Genomic DNA, 13,089 nt, shown 5'->3' with positions numbered 1-13,089 from the left:
CTGTCTATAGTGTCCGCAGGCAAGTTGAAACTGTTCTTAGAGCACATTTGGTGTCTCAAATCTCTGCCATTAAACAAAATGGGGGTGTCCTAAGGACACTATTCCTGTCTGTAGTGTCCACAGGCAAGTTGAAACTGTTCTAAGAACAGGCGCGGTGTCCGCGTTATCCATAATTAACCAAAATGTAGGTGTCCTAAGGACACTATTCCTGTCGGTACTCGCCGCAGGCAAGTTGAAACTGTTCTTAGAACACATTTGGTGTCCGGAATGTCTGCCATTAACCAAAATGGGGGTGTCCTAAGGACACTAAAACTGTCTGTAATGTCCACAGGCAAGTTGAAACTGTTCTAAGAACACACACGGTGTCCAGGTTGTCTGTAATTAAACCAAAATGGAGGTGTCCTAAGGACACTATTCCTGTCCGTACTGTCCACAGGCAAGTTGAAGCTGTTCTAAGAACATGCGTGGTGTCCGGGTTGTCCGTAATTAACCAAAATGGAGTTGTCCTAAGGACACTTTTCCTGTCCGTACTGTCTACAGGCAAGTTGAAACTGTTCTTAGAACACATTCGGTGTCCAGGATGTCCACAATTAACCAAAATGGGGGTGTCCTAAGGACACAATGCCTGTCCGTACTGCCTGTAGAACATCTACGCACATGCGCACCACACCCATAACATCGCGCCTGTCCGTAACTGTCTGTCTCACTTGTGTCGCAATTTTAATTAGTTTCAGGACCCGAACACTGTCCTTAGAACACCCGCGCACATGCGCACAGCCGTTCCTGTACATTTGGTGCCCTGCGGACACCCCTTACCTTCGCAGATGTGTTCGCGACGTCATCATGTGACCGCACCCACGCTGAGCGTGTGTCCTGAATTGCGGACTCTGTTCTGAACCACGAACATTTTAAAAGTAATTTTTCAGGCAATCCAAAGTATTTTATTGTAAAAATTCACCATAGCACATGCCCCAGACAATGACCCTGACTTTCTACATACTCGGGACTTTTTGAGCCTTTTTTGGTTGTTCGATCTGTCCGCAGACAGCGCGGCTCTCCGTGGAGCGCGCACCCGCACCCCTATAAAAGGCCACACCCCTGAGCTCATCCTCATTGTGCTTCTGGCTATCTAACAGAGCATTGTCTACTTTGGCTGCTTATCTTGGAGAGTTTGCTGCTCTTGCTGCTTTCCATCAGACCTGATGGCATCAATGCTTGCTGCTCCAGCTGGTGCTACATCTGTCTCAGGACCACCCCCACCCCCTCCACCACCACCACCTCCCCAAGGGCCTGAAGAGGGGAACAGGCGTGAGGATGTAGAGGAGGAGGATGAAGAGGGTGACGAGGATCAGGTAGGGTAGTGCAAGTCTCTACTACCAGCACTCGCTGTGAGTCTTGGGTGTGGCGGTTGTTTACCATTCAGGGTGGAGTGCCAAAAGTGTGTGTGAACAAGGTCACCTGCAATCAGTTCCACATGGTGCTGAGTCGTGGGAGGCCTGGTTCGTACAGCTGTGGTACGACATGTATGAAGCAACACCTAAGGTCGTTCCACGGTGGGGCCGTTCGAAAGGTTGTACCTTGTGATCAAGGTAGAAGGTTGAGTTCCTCTACCACATCCTCCGTTTCCGCTCCTGTCACCACAGAGGCCATTCACAATGCTGTTGACCCTTACCTTTTGAGTGTCAAAATATTGTATATGTACTGCGATGCAGTACTCTGCAGGGGGGAGAGTCTTCGGAGTGCTTTTGAGACTACGGTCAAGGAGCATGAGAAGGTCTGCCCACTACCTAAATAGGTCCCACCCTACATCTTCCTCTCTCCACCTGACCTTTCTTATCCCTGTGGTTGGTGTCCCTTCCTTACCCTCCTTTCCCCTCCTCTCCTAGTGTGTCATGTGTAAAAAAGCAAAAAAAAATATAAACCAATAAATATCCGAAAAAAAGGCTCTTTTCAGAGCCGCCTTCCACAGTCTAAAAATAGAAGTGATAAATAAATGGAGCAGGCCCCTGTGCACTTTTTTAGAAGTCTGCAGACATCTAACATTTTGGGGTGCTGCCCTATCAAAACCATTGCACTTTTCTCTGGGAGGAAGTGGTGGCTCTGAAAAGAGCCTTTTGGTGGTGTTTTTTTGTGTTTGAAAAACTTGAAATAGCCAACACCTACTGCAAAATGGATGGCTGTAATTCCAAAAAAGGGTGCAATGCATTTTGTACATTTCTCAAAAAAATCTGATCACTAGCATAAGTAAGATGAACTCCATCTCTGCGAAAAATGTATGTGCTAAGAAACGTATTATTTTCATTGTGGAAAGAGGACATTCCAACATCTCTTAGAAAGGCACAAAAAGCCTTATTAACACTGTGCCTCACTTTCTCCATTTGTGGACCAAATGAAGAAGAATGCAACCACATTTGTCTTTGTGCAATAGAAGAAAAAATTACTTGGGAATTTGGAAACATGTCCATGACCTTCCCAAGTCCTTCTTTCATCGCAAGTTGCAAAGAAATTCCTGACACATGTCCTAAGCTGTTCCCTCCACAATGAATTAAATTATGTCTGGATGAAGCTCTGTCTCCAAACTAGCACAGAGAGTCACCAAGTCCAACCACTTCATTCCATGCACTCCATGCCAGTGCACTTCCACGTGAGGGAATCCAAGATCTGTAGATACTCCACATGTTCTGCATGCACCTCCAACCAATGTATCCATGAGTCTCCCAAAATCCAGATAATCTGTTTTCTGAAACACACAGCCATAGCTAACTGTTCTTCTCTCAGGAAAAAGACTTTCTGACAAACTCTCTCCTTACACAACACACCCAGTAAACTTTACTGACCAATCCCTTGCTCTGCTCATTCTCATTTGCATGCCTCTCCACCCCAAAATTCCTGAATGTAATATGCGATGTCCGCGGACTACCGCCATGTCCGCGGACATTTCGTAACTTGGACAGCCGTTCTACCATTTCCACTTTACTCTCTGTGCCATTCACTCATTGGATACAGCTAAGCAGTCAAGCAGTCACACAACCATCCACCGATCACATCCAAGACCTCTACATCTAACTCCATCATCAGAGTTCAGCACTTCAAATGTACAATTGATCACTCTGAGTACAAGTCTCATATCATTGGAAAGCACCTACTACAAAAACTACTGTACAGTCTCCAAGATTTTTACTTGCAGCTGTATGCATATCCACATGCATGAATACAAACTACAGGTATCCATATTTTCTGCACAGTACATGTACAACTCTCATGAATGCATATAAACAGAGTAACTGCCATTTAACCACTATAACCTATAAAATGAATTTACTGTCATTTTTCCCACTTGCTATAATCAACTTTCACTTCCAAACCTGCCTGCTATCTAAATTTATTTTAAAACACACACACCTATCCAAAAAATTATAATATTAGAAGATGGGAGAAATAACAGTACAATTGTGGAAAAACACTTAATAGTGTATTATAAAATTGCACACAGCCAGTAAAAGGACATGCATCTTCATACACTCAAACACATAGACACTATCATTGAAAAGCTCCGATCTGCAATAACACCACTACCTCTAAATCACATCCTTCTGCTTTTTTACCCACACCTTCACAAACGCATACATTCCATGCTTTTCTATACAGTTTCTGCCATTTTCCTTATAACAATTGCAAAATAAATACATCATTATTTCTTCTTTCTTCTAACATCCTAGAACACAGCTTTAAGAAACCAAGTGAGTTTCATACACTTAATATTCTACACATTTGCAAAGCATGTTGAACTAAAATATTATCAATAAAATATAAAGGATACACATAGTCAAATGAAACTGCATGCATGCACTATGTTCAGATATCAAACAAGAATACTACTACAAAAACATAAAAATCAATGTCTAAATTAACATCAGTGCTATAAACACACAACATTACTAACCACTTTCTTTTACAATTGCAGTGAAGACCACTCTCCTGGAAAGCAGCAGCATCTGAACTACAAACAACAACTCCAAAGAAACCTGCTCATTCCACAGAAAAAGAGTAAGTACAATACTACCTTAATATTCTTACTGTTACTCAAACACACTGTGTGGTTGATTCATGTAATTTGTTCACAACAAAAAAAACCGAGAGGTGTGCACCATTCTGCCCACAAATCACCATTTTTTAAACAGGGATTAGCAGGCAGAATGGCACAAAAATCCCTGTTTTTCAGAACACACATAACATAACTCAGCCCCTAGAATGTTAGTATTACAAAACAAAGAACTGTTTTAATGTTATACCATTAGATTTAATATTAGTGCTTCTCCTCACCATTAGCTCACTTTCTACTGTCATCCGAACCACAGCATAGTAACACACAAATAGAAGAATAGCCTTCCCAACTAATTGTAGCTGCCCAATGCACAATCATGTACCACCACATACATCTTTACCATCATACTCAGACACTCATGAATACAGCACACGTACATTGCCCAACAGCCCAACCCATACCTTCTTTTTTTGTTTCAACAGACCCCACAGAATTCCTACCAGAAAGCAAGTCCATAGAAAGCAATGCAGAAATAGAGTAAATTAAAATAAAAGTGTCCAAAATAAGCATCGATCTCTAGCAGAGTTTGTACAAAAAGTTTTTAAAAAACAGCTAATACGGTCATTTAGCAAAACAAAACAAGCTTCCAGTACAGAAACTTTGCCTCCTCTATCAAAATGTAAACGAAAACAGAAAATGATTAACAAGAATGTAGCTACCAATACTGCTAAAACTGCTCCTTTAAATCTTGATATAGTGGCAAGTAACCATACCAAAAAAAGTATTTTAGGAAAAATGTTCTGCCACAGAGTCCTTCAGAATCTTATAAAAACAGGAGTCAAATCATGCACAACCCTTAAAACCTACTGTAGAAAATTAATCTTAGAAGCTTTGATAGACAGTGCAATCCTTCTCAAAAGAAAGTTATTTATTTTAGTGTTAAACAGAATGAAACCATTAACAAAACTAACTACTAAAAATCCAAAAAAGACTTCTCAATAAATGTAATGTCAACAAAAATAACTTCTTAAATATCAGTGGAGGAGAATGGAGTCACACCACAATCACAGAACCATATATTGATCAAGAAGCATACAAACAAAATCAAACAAACACAATTGCCATACATAGCAGTGGACGAGGTTATGAAAAACTTAATAATACTATAATGCAACAAGAAATACTGCTTACAAAAATATCGCCAGAAACCTCAGTATCAACTCTCCATTAGACTAAACCAGAACGTCCAGTATACAACTGGCCATGCAGGTCAATGTGTAACATTGCCAAAAAATCTTTCAAATCTTTACGCCAGTTCCTCAATCAGTATGTGAAAGGCAAAGACAAAAGCAAAATGAAACTGCTGCAAAATATGGATACCTGTCCAGTGCGCAAATACACAGGACTACAAGGACATTCATTAGCCTGCATTTCAGGACCTATTTGATAAAGCACCTTCCACCACATCAAAATGATTTCAAACCATCATTCAACTATAAGAAATCTAGTCCATAAACTGTACTATGCTAAAAGTCTTGCTTTAGCACTAGCCAATTTAAATAGCAATCTTCTACATGGTACAGCCAAAGACCTACTCGAACAAATAGAGCATATCCAGAAAAAATATTTTGGAAGTGAAAGCCACTTACAAAATGCAGTAGCTTTACAACAGACTAGCAACAATTGTACAGATGGCAATCTTCTACTACACACACACAAAAAAGGAATACTAAAATTTAAAAGTACATCCGCTGAAGTACCAAACCATGGGCCTCATTACACGGATAGCGCTAAGGGATTACCAGCACCGGTAAGGGCACCGGTGCCGGTAATCCCTTAGCGCCATACTACGAGGTCCCTCAGTGGGTCCCGTCCTTAACGTGTGGCCAGATCACACGTTAAGGAAGGGACCTGCTGAGGGACTTCAGTGCAAATAACGGTACTGCTAATAGCGGTACCGTTATTTGCTCCTTCCCCAATCCCATTGAGCCCTATGGGGGCTCAAATGGGAATGGGGAAGGGCCTTGGTGAATGGGGAATTACTGCCCCACCAACCTTGGAATGGGGCAGTAATTCCCCCATTCACCAAGGCGGAATCAGTAAAATACCGGCAGCAACCATGGCGCTAATAGCACCATGGTTACCGCTGTCCGTGTAATGAGGCCCCATGTGTGTGTGTGTTGCCGCAGAATTTTTTATAAACGTAACACAAAATCTATAGATGTAACATACAAAATAGAAAACAATGAAGATTCCAAATGGTTTGAATTAGCTCTCTACCTTATAGCAGAAAACAAATACGAAATGACAGACCCCTTAATACTTTGCAGTTACTGCACTACAAAACTTGACAACAATCAAACTCCTTTACGTGCTATCACAAATAATTTGGAATTATTCCCACTAACAAAACCCCTGCAACAACTCAATTTATATGAGAGCATCATAATTCAAACAGTGCACCCATTTCAAGCAATAATACGCCTTCAACCAAAAACAGCAAAATTACCTCCCTCTGAATTGATGAAAGTCATTTGTGACAAAGCGGTTTATTTACCATTAGATCTAAAAGAAAATGTGCACACTCTGGGAGTGCAAAGTCCAATAGAACAATCTTTAATTGTCTTAGTAAATGGTGTACCTACAAAAGACAAAAGAATTTGGCAACAACTCGTAGACTTACATAAAGTTAGGCAAGCCTTGCAATATCTAAAAGACAATAAAGAATGCTACAAAGAAATAAATATTGAAAATAACTTAAGGTAAACAACTGAAATAGTTCAAGAGTCACCAGAAACTGGTCAATTTGAACTTCTAGATCCTGCTACAGTATCCAATACACTCCAATGACACCATAAATGATGCACTAGAAACTTACCAAATGCGACAACACAAAGTATCACCAATCTCCATATGGGAAAAAAGTATAGAAGCACATGCTTTTCCTCTACTCTTTCCTACTGGCAAAGGAGGAAGGTATGATGATAGAACTATTCAGATAACAGCATCAGAATACCGCTGGTTACAAATGTATTTTGAAGATCCCAGATTTAGACAAAATGTGGAATTCATATTCCACCTATTCTTTGAAAGTGAACTAGCAACTCTATGTTACGGAGTTGCACACACATTAAAATCAGGTACCCACTTTCAAAATATGTCAGCTACGCAATTACTACAAAAAGTGCAAGAAAAAGATGAGGTTTTACAATCAAGCATTACAAATCTGTTAGCAAACATGCATGGTACTAAAAAGTACTGGTTCCGACATCACGGAGATGTACGTTGTATGAAAGAAACCTTGGCCCACCCACTTGGTTTGTTACATTAAGTTGTGCAGAATATGCTTGGGAAGATTTACATGATCAAACAAAAACAAAACAAACGTAGATATACTAACACCTGGGTACTTTGCTCTCTAGATCCTGTTAATATTTCAAGATTTTTCAATCATCGTTTCATTGCTATGCTACACTTTATTTGTAATAAAACTGTTCCTCCCCTCGGAGAAGTGCAACACTTCTTTTGGAGAAAAGAAAACCAAGCCAGAGGAGTACCACATACCCACATGCTTTTATGTATTAAAGATGCTCCTATATTTGCTCAAGACAGAGATGCCACTGTTTAACAGTTTATCAAAAAATATGTCACTTGTGAAATTCCATCAGAAGCAACAAATAGTGATCTTCATGCACAAATTGTACAATTTCAAAGACACAAAGACAGTTTTAAAAAAAACTACTGGATGGATTTTCACCAAATTTACAAAAGCATGCTTTTGGGACAAAGCCGCTGCTCCTGCTGCAAATTTGGTGAAAGTCTGTCCAGCGGTTTGCACTGTAGGCGTGAGCAATGTTTTCTCCCCATTAAGTCTATGGGAAAAAAGAAGTTTTGGGACCCCCCCCTATAACTTTTCCCTAAAAATGACCAAAAGGTAGGTCACAAAAACTTTGTGATATCAATGTCCGGTCCGTGGACACACTTCCCTGTTCAGTCCGCGGACAGTGTCCTGATTGGCTAATCAGCTTGCGCCATGTCCGCAGACATGCAACGTGTTTGCTGATTGGATGGTGAGGAGCGTGAACTGCGTCAGATTTTTGGAAACGCCCACCATCTTGGATTCGCGGACAGCGGCTGATGTCCGCGGATATCGCAGTAAAAACGTGAAAAAACACAGCATTCCACTTGTCAAACTTATCAAATAATCTCTTGGGAGGTGAGGGGTGATGAAGATGGGATGGGATATGGCTGCAAGAAGCAAAATAAAACGGATGTTTTCTGCCACAAAAGTCAGCAAACAGCTCGGATGTTCTTGAACAGTCCTGTGAAAGTTTGCGAACACCTCAGCATTGCAGGGTTGGGGAAATGCAGTTCTTGGATGGCTTATAACTTTGGTGCCATTTAATAGAACTGCATGAAATTTTGCATGTATATTCCTGGGCTGATATTGAGTGGGTATGCAATGTTTGGTGGGATTCTGTCATGAGGGGGAAAAATTAGAGGGGGGTCCCAAAATAATGTAAAGGCTTATAAATGAGGTGCCATTTGACGAATCCTCACTTAATTTGGGAAGCTGATAAAACATTTCGATATGAATGTTTTTCCGAAGGTTGTTAGGGTTTTGTGAAGAGGGGGCAAAATTAGAGGGGGGTCCCACAATAATGTAAAGGCTTATAAATGAGGTGCCATTTGATGAATCTACACTTCATTTGGCAAATTGATAATAGATCAATATATCCATGTTTTTGCGAAGTTTGGTGGGATTCTGTCGAGAGGGAGCAAAATTAGAGTGGGGTTCCCAAAATATTGTAAATTCTTATAAATGTGGAGCCATTTGACAAATCTACAGAAAGGTTTGCAAAAAGATTATAGATCTAGATTCAGATGTTTTTATAAAGTCTGAATGGATTTTCTCAAGTGGGGGCTAGGTTATATGATGATTGTATGTGCAGGCGTCCCGGTGTTGGAAAAAAAATCCTATTTTTTAGCACCCCGGGTTCCCGCTTTGGGAACCTAGGGTGCTAATGGCCTTCATCCCCCATTTCAGGGGCTGGAATGGGGCGATAATGGTCCAGAGACCTCGTTATCCACCCTCGCTTCGCTTGGGCTGATAACTTGGGCTGCTGGGCCACTATCCACCGTTCCAGTCCCTGGAACAGAGGGTGAACGCCACAATAGTTCCATTAGCATAACACAAAATGCAAATGGAAATGTTGGGAAATGTTATTTAGTCTATGTACTTTACTGAGAAATATAAAGTAGATGGAGAATATACATTTTTTTTTTGTTCTATTTTTTAACTGTGAAAGGCGGTTCCTAAAGGAATTTGTCGTTTGTTGTTTTTGGATGTATTTTTTTGGGCAGAAGAGCTGAGAACGAAAGGTGGGGACGGAAATGAGGGAAGAGCAACCAAACACTCATATGGAGGGGTAGGTGGACAAGGGAAAATGTTGCGTGTGTGTTATTTCTAAGTTAGGAGGCACTGTTTCTCATGCTCCTTGATTACAGGAGTGGTGGTGGTTCTTGGGGAGGAGAGATGGCATTAGCCATTTTAAGATAAATAGCAGTTTTGCTAAAAGTATGTACTGTGTACTAGATTGTTAATGGATAATGAGTAGGAATAGGTGTTGGAGCTGTGCAAGGGAAATTTTGAAGTTGGAAGTTCCTAGATTAGTAGAAAATGCAGTTCCGAACTGTACGCTAAGCAGAGATTTTATCGTGAAGTGCGGACGGGTTGTCAGACACGTCATCATGCCGCGCGCCAGCGTATGGTCATGTGGCACTGTCCGGAAGGTCCGCTATGAAGTCAGATGTTGGTAGACATCTACAGATGCAAAACTAGTTGAAATAGTTGCAAGAAGTTTATAGAAGTGTTAAAAATGTGTCCAGATGTTGTGAAATGGCAGAGTTTTAAGGTGAAAATGTGTAAATTGGACACAAATATTGCTATATTGGCTAAGTATGATATTAGTAAATTGTAGGAAAATAGCATGCACTGATAAAACCTATGAAATTCAATGAAAAACCTTTGTTAAAGGGACGTTATGGTTAAGTTGCACTAATACAAACCTTTGAAATTCACTGAAAAAACTTTGTTAAAGGGACGTTATGGTTAAATTGGGCTAATAAAAACCCATGAAATTCAAAGAAAAATCTTTGTTAAACGGACGTATGGTTCCAAGTAAAACCGTAAAACCCCTGAAATTCGCCAGTTATGGTAATCTAAGCAACCATAACTCGCCCCACCATCGTGCACTGCTAAGACTAACACCCAGGACATCAAAGATGACATCACAAATATCATTGAGGACATCACTGATGACAGCACATATCTGGGCCACTTGTTTTTGTTCCTTGACATATATAGGCCAGATGGTTTTGTTCACTGGCAGTCAGAATAATACAATTTAAAAAGGTGCTATATATCTGGATATATGTCACCTTTTTAAATTTTATAGTCTCTTTTTCAGATCGCATAGCACCTAGAGAGCATGTACCTGGTATTGGAGCTAGATATAAAGCCGAATAATAATAATAATAATAATAATAATAATAATAATAATAATAATAATAATAATAATAATAATAATAAGAAGAAGAAGCAGAAGAAGAAGAACAATTCTTCTTCTTCTTCTTCTTCTTCTTCTTCTTCTTCTTCTTCTTCTTCTTCTTCTTCTTCTTATTATATATATCTGAACAATTGCGGCAATATAGTGTAGAAGTTAAAATCAATTGGTGTCATCTCTACAGTCACTTCAAAACATAAAATTACACTTAATTTATAAATCATCATTTGCTTTTCCTTGAATATAAATCTATTACGGTGATGGTGTATCATAGGTTTTGTGTTGTACAGAGATATTATGAATCAATGGGCACTATGCTTTCTTTGTATGCTTCAAGGTAATCGCCTACTCAGATAAGCAGTGCCTGCATATGCAGATTGAGCACTGTTCTTCAAGTACCAGCAGGTGGTATTCTACAGCTGACTGTAGAAAATACATTGGGTCTCATTCCGAGTAGGGCGCAAAGGGATACCGGGCACCGTTAAGGACATCGGTGCCGGTAATCCCTTTGCGCCCTACTACAAGGTCCCTTTGCGGCCCCGTCCTTAATGGGTGCTTTAACCAGGCGTTTTGGACGGGATCCGCAAACGGACTTCAGAGCTAATAACGGTACCGTAATTTACGGTACCGTTATTAGCACCCTCCCCTTTCCCATTTAGCCCTATGGGACAGTGCACCAGGCTCATATCACATGCATTTTGTATTATCAACATTCAATTGAAGCAACACTGGAAACATTTCATTAAAAGATGCTCTGCACATTCCTCCTCGAATACAATCTGTAAACTTCATGCAAACTGCATTTTTTTATTGCTGCATCATGTTAGTCACGGCATGGTTTGTTGATACTCTGTCATTTTTATGTGAAGGTAAAGTCAAATTTACATAGATATTTTCTTGAATAACGTAATTTACTTTTATATTAAAAGTTATATTATTGGTACTTTTTTTGTTCATTGTAGATATTATACTTTCAATTGAAGTTAATGTTGCATCCCAAATGCAGGGCAATCCAGCATTATTGCCATTGATTTAAGGTAATGGTTATAATTAAAGATAACTTCATATCGTTGAATCTAGTCGTTTCCCTCTCTTTGACATAGATCTTTCAGTGGTGGGTGACAAAGAGCATTAGCGTTGCAGGGTGGTGAAGGAAGCTTGAGGCCAGGCATGTGCTGTCTCTATGTTTAGTTCTGTCTATTAAGTAGTGCCTGAGTGCCACCTAAAAGTCAAACCGGTTTCACGGGGTGAAGGGGAGGGGGTAGGAAGGACTCACAGAGTGTATGTTTTATTTTGCTTTTTAATTACACTCATTGACCACCCATGGCCATGCTAATGTTTAGCGATGTTCCCACTAACTGCATGCCTCTCCCTGTCCTTAACAGACCCTCTACCACATTGAAACATCACACTGTGTGCTCGATGGGGGCCTTCTGAGAGTTAATGGCTTATTTGCAGCTGTAAATGAGCTCCTGCTTTAAAATAACTGTCTTAACCAAGGTTCCTACCACAGCTTGAGTTATAAGCAATGTATGAACTTGCATCTGCCCCTTACACTGACGTACTGTTAAAGGCAAACATTGGCAGAAACAACCGTTTTGGTTTGTGACAGGTATTAGACAGGCATGTGCCAGACACTAGGACAAAATGCCCAGGTCTCAGAATATTTTCCAGCTGTTGACATCTTATGACAAGGTAGTTACATGATTGTAGTGCTTGGAAATTGTCTGTTCCATGCCCATACAAAAGCCACAACCTTTGGCTTTGCCAATGCTTGTTTATATCAGGTTAAGGAATCAAATCACACTGTGTCTATCAGGTCAGCACGTGGACGTGTGTGCTGCTCTATCATATTTCTCAGAGTATTTTTCCAAAGCATTTTTGTGAGGTGAAGCTTCTGCCCAACAGGCCGCTTTAAGCCATACATGAACACAGATGTATTATGAGATTTGATGATCTCCTCAGGAAAATCCCTGTAACTTGCAAGGTTCAAAATGTCTAACCACGTCCACACGTAAAGGCATAGTCAGAGACTAACAAAACCTACAAATGCAGCTAGAACTGAAATTTATCCTGATGATCACTCATTCATGATAGGTTTAGAGACTTTCTGATGGCTCAAATCTATCAGATTATTTATTAACTAATGTGAAAGCCTGTGTACATGGGCCAAAGTGTGTGAGGAGAGTACAGCCAGCTGAATATATTTCCTGAGGTAACGGCTGAGAAACTCCCCCCAGCAGAGACACAGAGGGAAGTAGGCTGTCTCTACTGAACATGACTGCATCGGACAAACATACACCTGGCCTTTTATTATATTGTATGATGTTATTAGATTGTCATAATATTAATACTATTCTTTCTTACATAAAATGAGTTTAGCATTATAAGGGAGTCTTAAGAAATGTCACTTTTGACAGTTTGTGTCCAAGAACCAGAATGATACTGTGAAGTAAATTGGAAAGAAACCCATGTGCA

Source organism: Ambystoma mexicanum, chromosome 10 (genome assembly GCF_040938575.1).
Source record: "Ambystoma mexicanum isolate Mex_15411 chromosome 10, UKY_AmexF1_1, whole genome shotgun sequence".
Classification (NCBI taxonomy): domain Eukaryota; kingdom Metazoa; phylum Chordata; class Amphibia; order Caudata; family Ambystomatidae; genus Ambystoma; species Ambystoma mexicanum.
This window is presented reverse-complemented; position numbering follows the sequence as displayed.